The sequence below is a fragment of the Erinaceus europaeus genome, chromosome 5 (genome assembly GCF_950295315.1).
Source record: "Erinaceus europaeus chromosome 5, mEriEur2.1, whole genome shotgun sequence".
NCBI classification, from domain to species: Eukaryota; Metazoa; Chordata; class Mammalia; order Eulipotyphla; family Erinaceidae; genus Erinaceus; species Erinaceus europaeus.
In genome coordinates, this window is record NC_080166.1 from 69,768,809 (window position 1) to 69,777,686 (window position 8,878).

Sequence of the window (8,878 nt, forward strand, 5' to 3'; positions counted from 1 at the left end):
ATTACATGGCAAGTCATTAAATATAAGGTCAAGACAATATTTATGTGAAATCAACAAATATTTTTAGTGTCAAAATGGCAAGTGGATTTATGACTAAGAAATCTATATGGAAATTTTGATATTTGTATAGTCATTTTATTATAGGAACCAAAAAAACCAGTCAGGAAACTATCTAATTTTAGGAAACCATTGTGTTTAATGTGTATTATTCTTTCCATATGTAAGAGTTCTGTAAAATAGGAATGAATTCTGGAATGCTATATTCTGGAGACAAATGGTGAATTTATAATTCAAAAGAAGCAAAAACAAAGAGTTTAAGTAAATACTACACACTTGAAAGTAATAGAATGAACATTGAAAATACATTAGGAAATATTTACTTTGGAACTGTTCTGGCTACTCTCCAGTTTAGTTTTAAATCTAGATACATAGCAATATTAATGTATCTCAGTGTCATAAATATATTTGTGAATTTAATTTTATCTTAATGTCTACTTAGGTTGACTGATAACTTATACAGTCTGGAAGCTAACTACTAAGAATCTTGATATGTCAGAAATTATTCCAAATTATCTTTCATTTATTAATATATTTAATACAGCTCTTTAAAGTTATTGTTATTTTCTATTTATCAAGTGAAACTTGGAAAGATTCTAATATCTTTCCAATTATAACCAGATACTAGAAATGGCTTAATAGGACAAGTTGGTGGATGGTGTGGTATGCTAACACTTATCATGGGAAGATAAGAAATGGTTCACCCCTTAGGATAGGGCCCACCTTCCCATATGCCTCTCCCAATCCATATCAAATAATATTGCATCTGCCGATCGCAACCTAATCAATGCAAGGAGTACCACCTCAACATGCTTCAGCTCAGACTGTGTCAAGAGACTTCAGGTGTGGAATGACAACCCTTCAGCTTCATTACTCGGGTGAGACCTTTCCTTACATTGTATTCTCTAATACCATCCCGGGGGGATCACTTTCTACAAAACCTAGATATAGACCAGGTTTTGTGAGAGAGAGCATATATATGTTCACACGTATCCATAAACTAGTGCAAAATATACCTGAAAGCAGAAGTACACTAGAGTTTGCAGTGAGTACCCCCCTACCACTTCCTCTCCACTATTCCAAGCTTTGGGTCCATGATTGCTCAACAATTTGTTTGGCTTTGTATGTTAACTCTCTTTTCAGCCACCAGGTTCCAGATGCCATCAGGATGCTAGCCAGGCTTCCCTGGACTGAAGACCCCACCAATGTGTCCTGGAGCTCTGCTTCCCCAGAGACCCACCCTACTAGAGAAAGAGAGAGGCAGAGTGGGAGTATGGACCGAACAGTCAACACCCATGTTCAGTGGGGAAGCAATTACAGAAGCCAGACCTTCTACCTTCTGCAACCCACAATGACCCTGGGTCCATGCACCCAGAGGGATAGAGAATGGGAAAGCTATCAGGGGAGGGGATGGGATATGGAGATTGGGTGGTGGGAACTGTGTGGAGCTTACCCTCCTACCCTATGGTTTTGTTAATTTATCCTTTCTTAAATAAAAATAAATTTAAAAAAAGCAAGTCAGAGGAGCTGGGTGGTGGTGCACCTGGTTGAGCGCACATGTTACAGTGCACAAGGACTCAGGTTCAAGTCCCTAGTCCCACCTGTAGGAGGAAAGCTTTGCAAATGCTGAAGCAGTGTTGTGGGTGTCTCTCTGTCTCTCTTCCTCTCTCTCTCTCCCCCTTCCCTTTATATTTCTGGCCATCTCTGTCAAATAAACAAAGATAATACCAAACTTTTTTTAAAAAAATAAATAAAATAAAAACCAGTCAAAAAGTGGATATATTGGGAGCCGGGCAGTGGCACATCAGGTTAAGCACACATGGCGGAAAGCGCATGGACCTGCACAAGGATCCCAGTTGGAGCCCCGGGCTCCCCACCTGCAGGGGGTTCCCTTCACAGGCTGTGAAGCAGGTCTGCAGGTGTTTGTCTTTCTCTCCCCCTCTCTGTCTTCCCCTCCTCTCTCCATTTCTCTCTGTCCTATCCAACAACAATGACAGCAATATCAACAACAACAACAATGACAATAAACAATAGGGCAACAAAAGGGGAAAAAATTTTAAAAATAAAATAAAGTAAAGCAGAAAAAAAAAGAAATGGTTCACCTGTGACAATAGTCTTATAAATAAACATTTCTCAATAAAGTGATCTTTTAAAAACATCCTACTTTAACTGTGTGTAAAAATATTTATGAGGGATGCCAGATGACATTTATTTGTCACTCACCCTTATTTCTTACAAAATCATAACTGTCATATAGCCTGCCAATTGAAGTCACTTAATCATTCTTAAAATTTAAAAGAGATCTTTTATTACTATGTGCTATTCTGCGTGCATATAAATGTTTTATGATTGGTGATCAAACTCAAAGTCACCAATTATCAAATAAATGCATTTTTAAGAGAAAATACTGCATATCATTGTGGTATTTCATTATAACTTTAATTTACATTACTGTTATTATGTGATGGGAACCACTATCTCATTTATCATTGGGCCATCTGTTGATCTTTGTTGGAAAAAAATGTCTTTTAGGTCTTTTGCCCAAATTTTTAGTGTGTTGCTTGCTTTTTTTGCAGGTGAGTAGCATGACTTCTTTATATATATTTTTATATCAATTAGTTATTAGACATGTGATATACAAATAAAATATTTTAGCTTGATAAGGAACATTTACTCATTAATTTCGCTGTGGTTCTTAAAGGATATATGCTTGCTTTGCTTATTTTTTTCTTTTTTGAGGAGGATAATGCATTGACTGCAGTCACTGACATATGAGTAGAATTTCATTATGCACCAGAACCTGATAATTTACTTACACCCCACTATACTCCTCTTTCCCTATAGTCCTTTGCTTTGATATAATATACCATACCCAGTCCATATTTCACTTTGTTTTCTCCCTCTCTGTCCCTATGTATTACATGCCACTCATAAATGGGATCATTTGATATACAAATAACATTTAAATAATGTAAGTCTGAGCTCACATTCTGTAGTTATAGGTAGAAATATTCTAGGCTGCACTTATTTCAGGATCAGTCTTCCTCAAGTGGCAGAGTATATTGACCTAGTCTCCCTTCCAAGTGTGGGGCAGTCCTTACCATTGTTGTTCTGCATTGAGTACAAGGTCCTGTAGAGTCCCATAAGGGTGTTTATAATTCTCCTCATGGAGGTGACATGCAATGGTGGAGAGAGTGATCTGTTAGAGGTCCAGGCCCATTATATTTATGTGGATATCCCAGAATTCCCTCAGTAGGGTCCTTGATGATAAGGTGGCCTGGTAGTGAGCAAAAGAGCCATCATTAAAGTATGTTGGTCTCTTGCCCTTATCCAGCTTTTATAGTCCTTTATTTATCTAACAAGGTTAGATTTAGAGTGATTGAGGGAAGTAAACTAGGAAGAAGATGAGGAGATTACCTAGGTGTAAGTAGAAACTATTTGATTAAATATTTTATGGTATCTTTTTTAGGTCTTTATACTTGCTTACTGCACTTACTGAGTCACTGCAAACTATTGTGCACTTTGCCTTAAGATGTACATTTTCCCCTAACTTATGAATACACGTGTATATGTGCTCTATCTCATGGGCCCTTGTCTATATCTAAGTTCTGTGGCATTGTTAAGAAGTGTGCTACCTTCAGCTGGGGCCCTATCTGGGGAGTCCTGGGATTCCCAAACAGACATGATGGGCCTAGACCTCAAATAAATCCCTCTCTCCATCATTACCAGTCATCTCTATGAGGAACAACAAAATAGATCCCTTTGTGGGCCCCCTCATAGGATCCTGCCCTAAACTTGGTAAACAACCCTAAACAATGGTAAAGAATGTTCCATCCTCCGAAGGCAGGATGGACAACGTACTCTACGCTACACCTGAGGAAGATGGGTCGATATTGGGGCAGCTTGGAATGTTCCTACTCATGACCACAGAATGTGAGCTCAGATCTACGGGCAGAAGTCACATAGGCTCCTAAGCTGAATATGGGCCCCAGACCAAATCATATCAGTGGGGTTTACAGTCAACAATATTTATACCCCTTCCCCATATTAAGGAGCTGCTTGCTTTCTTCCCTGATCCAGCTTTCTGTCCCTTTTCCTGCCATGACATCATCTTCCCAGACAATAACTTGTATCCTCCTGCATATCAGATTTCAGGCTTAGGGGAAAAAACCAAACTAGTATAGCCACAGGCCCTTTGGGATAGAACTAAAATATGCCTACTAGCTAACTACAAAAGGAGGACCCCCAAATCTTCACCTGCACTATTCCAGCCTTTAGGTCCATGATTGGTCAACAATTTTGTTTGCTTTATATGTTAATTCACTTTTCAACCACCAGATTCCAGATGCTACCATGATGCCGAAGAGACTTCCCTGGACAGACAACCCCACCAATGTGTGATGGAGCTCCACTTCCCCAGAGTCCCACCCTACTAAGGAAAGAGAGAGACAGGCTGGGAGTATGGATCAATCAATGCCCATGTTCAGCAGGGAAGCAATTACAGAAGCCAGACCTTCCACCTTCTGCATCCCACAATGACCTTGGGTCCATGCTCCCAGAGGGATAAAGAATAGGAAAGCTATCAGGGGAGGAGATAGGATACAGAGAGCTGGTGGTGGGAACTGTGTGAAGTTGTACCCCTCTTATCCTATGGTTTAGTCAATGTCTCCTTTTTATAAATAAATAATTAAAGAAAGAAGTGTGCCACCTAAAATGAAATTAAAGAGTCCTATGAGCTAGAAAAGGCCTAACCAGAGAAATGGGAGCTGAAGGCTTGACATCCCAGGCCTGGTACACAATTTCCTTTGCTGAATATGGGCCCCAGATGGGATCAACTGGGTTTACGGTTACAGTATTTATATAATTTTAACATATTTGGAAGCTAGTCTCTTCCGTCATCCAGCTTTCTAGTCCTATTTCCAACTCTGACATCTTCTCCCCAGAAAATCCCTTTAGCCGAAGTGTACATTAGCTGTCAGGCTCAGGCACAATTAGTAAAGTCATGGGCCCCTTGAAATATACCTAAAATAGACTTCCTTGTTTTTTCCAAAATGGAGACCTCAAATTTCATCTCCTATAGTCTTACCTTTAGGCTCCAGATTATTAAACAATTTGTTCTTCTTTATATCTTAGTGCTTTTCAGCCACCAGCAGATGCTACTATGATGCCAACCTAACCTGCCTGAGCAGAAGACCTCACCATTGTGTCCTGGAACCCCACCTCTCCAGAACTCCCCCCAACTAAGAAAAGACAGGACAAACTGGGAGTATGGATTGACCTGCCAATGCCCATGTCCACCAGAGAAGCAACTACAGAAGCCAGACCCCCCACATTCTGTACCCCATAATGATCCTGGGTCCATACTCCCAGAGAGATGTTAGGAAAGCTTCCAATGGAGGGGATGACTTATGGAACTCTAGTGGTGGGAATTGTGTGGAATTGTACCCTATTTATCCTAAGATCTTGTTGATCATTAATAAAGAGATCAAAAGGTGAGAAAAAATATCACCTAGGCAAAGAAATAAAAAGTTCAAAAAAGTAAAAGAGCTATGTACTTTCTTTTTGTTTAAGTTTACTTTATGTATCACCCTAAAAGTGACATATTTTAATGTTTTAACTGAAAAGACAATAATGTTAAACCTTTAATTATTGGAAGTTTTAATATGCAACACAGAATCTTGGAACTATAGTGCTCACTTTAGCAGCACATATACTAAAACAGGGATGATGCAGAAATTAACATGACCACTGCTCAAGGATGACATGAAATTTTGAGAAGGGTTCAGCATTTGTATACACTAATCTTATAATCTTGCCATCTACTCTTAATAGAAAATAAAAAAATAATGTTGGAGTTATAATATATTATTAAGTTTATTATATGTTGCAAACCATATTAAGATTACTTTAAGGGGACAGGAAATAACTTGCCTGACAAAATACACACCTTAACTTGCACATGGCCCCTGTTTCAACTCTTTGGTATTATATCTGAGCATCATTCACAGCCCCAGAGTAATTCATAGATGGTAGAATGATGTCATGTTGTCTATTTATGAAGATAAAAGATAAATATACAATCTACTGAGAGTAGTAGAATTATGCACATATGAGACCTACTATCTAAAATTAAATAAAATAATTTTAAAAAGAAAAAGAGAAAGAATTTAAGTCAATTGTTCTAACTATAAATACATAATTTTCGGGGCCAGGTGGTGGTGCACCTGGTTAAGCGCACACATGATAGTGTGCAAGGACCCAGGTTCAAGCCCCTGGTCCCCACCTGCAGGGGGAAAGCTTCACTAGTGGTGAAGCAGGGCTGCAGGTTTCTCTCTGGCTCTATCCCTATCTCTCCCCTCCTCTCAATTTCTGGCTGTCTTTATCTAATAAATAAAGATAAAATATTAAAAAATACATAATTTTCATACTTGAATTTACTTTATCGCTAACTCTATTTTAGATATGTGTTAACATTTTTGTCCCACTTTGAAGGGTTACTACCAATAATTTCCATTTAAATTAGCAATATGAACATATTTATTCACAGGTTTGTACATATCCAATTATTAAATTTAATAATACTTGTGTTCTAGTTATTTTAACTCTACTTAGCAATCAAAAGACCTCAAGACACGTGAATAGAGAACAAGTAACATGTCTGCATTATTCATTGCTATATTCTTAATTTGAGTAAAATATATAATTCATGTTCATTAGGTTTAATATTGTTTTCAGAAAGATAAATTTTGAGACTTCTGTGAGGCATATCCATGGAGTAACAGGAAACAGAATTGATTCCCCAGAAAACAGCAAATTTCTACAACTGTTGAACTTAACAAAACACACCAACTGCAGCTGAGACATCTGTAGGAGCACCAGAGCCTCAGGTGGGTGCTTACACACATGGTTGGGTAGAGAAAGGGTGTGGAACTAAAGGCAAACTTAAGGAATATAGAGCTCCCACAGAACACTGAAATATATTTTTTTCTCTAAGTGAAGCAAGTTGTAAAGGCAACGTACAATGCTGACTGAAAGAAGAGAATTTATGACCTTTTAAGCCAAGAGCTCAGGACCACTATCCTACTGAATTACAGGTAAGGACACACACAAAAATAGGGAGCATTTTGACAAAAAGAATTTAGGTGTGTGTCAACACCCATGTTCAGCGGGGGAAGCAATTACAGAAGCCAGACCTTCAACCTTCTGCATCCCACAATGACCTTGAGTCCATACTCCCAGAGGGTTAAAGAATAGGAAAGCTATCAGGGGAAGGGAGGGGATACAGAGTTCTGGTGGTGGGAATTGTGTGAAGTTGTGCCCCTCTTATCCTACGGTTTTGTCAATGTTTTCCCTTTTTGCTAAAAGACAAAAGTAATTTGTGAAGCTTCCTGTGACTAATCAGTAAAAGTTAGCCTTACTTCTATGAACACAGTTGCAGCTCAGTAGCAAAGCCCTAACACTTGGTTTCAGATTAAAATCATATAGAGAAACCATATACATGCTCCAAACAGAGCATAAATCAGCTCAAGGAAACAAGGACAACAACAGTAAAAAACTAAGCCCAGCCCTCACTCCTCTGCCATGCAAAACATAAATAAAGCAAAGACCACAACAATAGCACCACCTGCTGGCCACAATAACTAACATAATAACTACATAAACAGAAAAATTACAGAAACAAACTACCAAATCAGACAAACAGAAAAGAAACAGGACTCCAAGAAAATACAGACATACAGTGACTATCAGAGAAAAACTACAGAAAGTAGATTATGAGGACTCTCCATGAATCTAACTAAGAATAGCATGGAGAAACATACTCAAGAGTTGAAAGAATATTTCACTAAGGAGTTAGGCAACACAAAGAAAGAGCTTTAAACAAATTTTTCTAAGAAACTAGAAAATTTGAAAGAACTTCAATCAGAGTTCACAAAAATGATAGGAAGTCTGTAAGAAAAACTGCAAACAAAATTTCAGGGAGTAAAATATACTCTGAGTTTAGTTCAAGCTCAGGTAGAAGGCTTAGGAAGTAGATTCACTTAGAACATCTAACTGGAAGATACAATTAGCCCACTATTTAAATCTGTAGATGAAGAAGAGGAAAGGCTTAAGAAGAATGAAGTGACACTGTGATTGAAGACTCCATGAAAAGGTCAAATGTAAGAGTTATAGTAATTCCTGAGGAAGAGGACAGGGTAAAAGGAACAGAGACCAATTTCAGAGAAAATTTAGGAAAGAATTTTTTTCACTTAGGCAGAGCATACTTATTCAAGAGACAAAGCATACACACAACTACATTAATGCAAAACAACCAAAACCTAGGCACTGTATTGTAAAATTATCAAAACTCAATGACAAGGAAAATTTTGCACAGGCTGCTAAGGAAAGAAAAGAAGTTACATACAAAGGAAAGGTAGAGTTATCAGGCTTTTATTAGCTTCTTTTCACAAACCCTAAAGGGAAGGAGACAGTGGAATGACATATTCCAACCACAGAACTTGTATCTTGCAAAATTATCTTTCAAATATGAGGGAGAAATAAAGTTATTCTCAAATTTCCAAAATATAAAGGAATTTGACATCATCAACCCCACCTTACAAGAATTACTGAAAGGAGACCTGCAAGAAAAGAGGAAGCAAAAGAATACATGTTATAAGCAAAATAAACAGCAGAAGACTAGAACTATATTATGTTCTTAAACAATGAAAATGAAAAAAGGGGAAAAAAGGAACAATAAAACATGAAAGGGGAGGGAATGAATGGACAAAGAGGTTCAATCAAATACTAGTTAATTAAGACCAAATTAAAGTAGACTTTTAGA

General features: G+C 37.8%; 1 non-coding gene across 1 annotated transcript; it reads left to right on the top strand.

Annotated features, from left to right (window-relative positions):
- Positions 1–5,746: 5,746 nt before the first annotated feature.
- Positions 5,747–5,850, top strand: LOC132538824 (U6 spliceosomal RNA). Its single transcript, XR_009550144.1, has one exon. It is a non-coding gene; the product is annotated as a U6 spliceosomal RNA (small nuclear RNA).
- The last annotated feature ends 3,028 nt before the right edge of the window (positions 5,851–8,878 follow it).